Raw genomic sequence first — 669 nt, 5'->3', positions numbered from 1 at the left:
GCCTCGCGTTTCCACCACCAGCAGTCGAGCTGGATAGCTACAGAAGGATTTACCTGTCACTCCAGCATTCATAAATCAGGTGACGTCCAATGAGAACTTCACATTCCTCACAGACCCTTTCTCCTGTTATTTCTTTCCTACTCACATCGCAACCCCATCCCCAACACCCCATTCCCCCCCCCCCGCCCCCCCCCCCCCCGTCCCCCTTCCAGCCCTACCGCGAGACTTATTTTCTACTGGTGCATTCGCCTACCATGACGTATAGTGGTTAATTCAGCATTACATAGAGGTGTCCCTATCCTTTTGCCAACGGCCTTGCCGCAGTGGTAACACCGGTTCCCGTCAGATCACCGAAGATAAGCGATGTCGGGCTGGGCCAGCACTTGGATGGGTGACCATCCGGTCTGCCGAGCGCTGTTGGCACGCGGGGTGCACTCAGCCCTTGTGAGGCAAACTGAGGAGCTACTTGATTGAGAAGTAGCTGCTCCAGTCTCGGAAACTGACGTACGGCTGGGAGAGCGGTGTGCTGACCACATGCCCCTCCATATCCGCATCCAGTGACGCCTGTGGGCTGAGGATGACACGGCGGCCAGTCGGTACCTTGTTCGGGAGGAGTCTAGAGTTTGGTTAGTACCTATACTTTTGAACAGTTAATTTTTTCAGAGGGTA

The 669-nt window shown here is 55.0% G+C and overlaps 1 pseudogene; it reads left to right on the top strand.

Moving 5' to 3' along the window:
* The first annotated feature begins 305 nt into the window (after positions 1-305).
* LOC124778818 lies at positions 306-423 on the top strand (annotated as a pseudogene).
* The last annotated feature ends 246 nt before the right edge of the window (positions 424-669 follow it).

Source organism: Schistocerca piceifrons, chromosome 2 (assembly GCF_021461385.2).
Source record: "Schistocerca piceifrons isolate TAMUIC-IGC-003096 chromosome 2, iqSchPice1.1, whole genome shotgun sequence".
Lineage (NCBI taxonomy): Eukaryota > Metazoa > Arthropoda > Insecta > Orthoptera > Acrididae > Schistocerca > Schistocerca piceifrons.
Note: the sequence above shows the minus strand (reverse complement) of the source record. Positions and strands in the feature narration are given on the sequence as shown.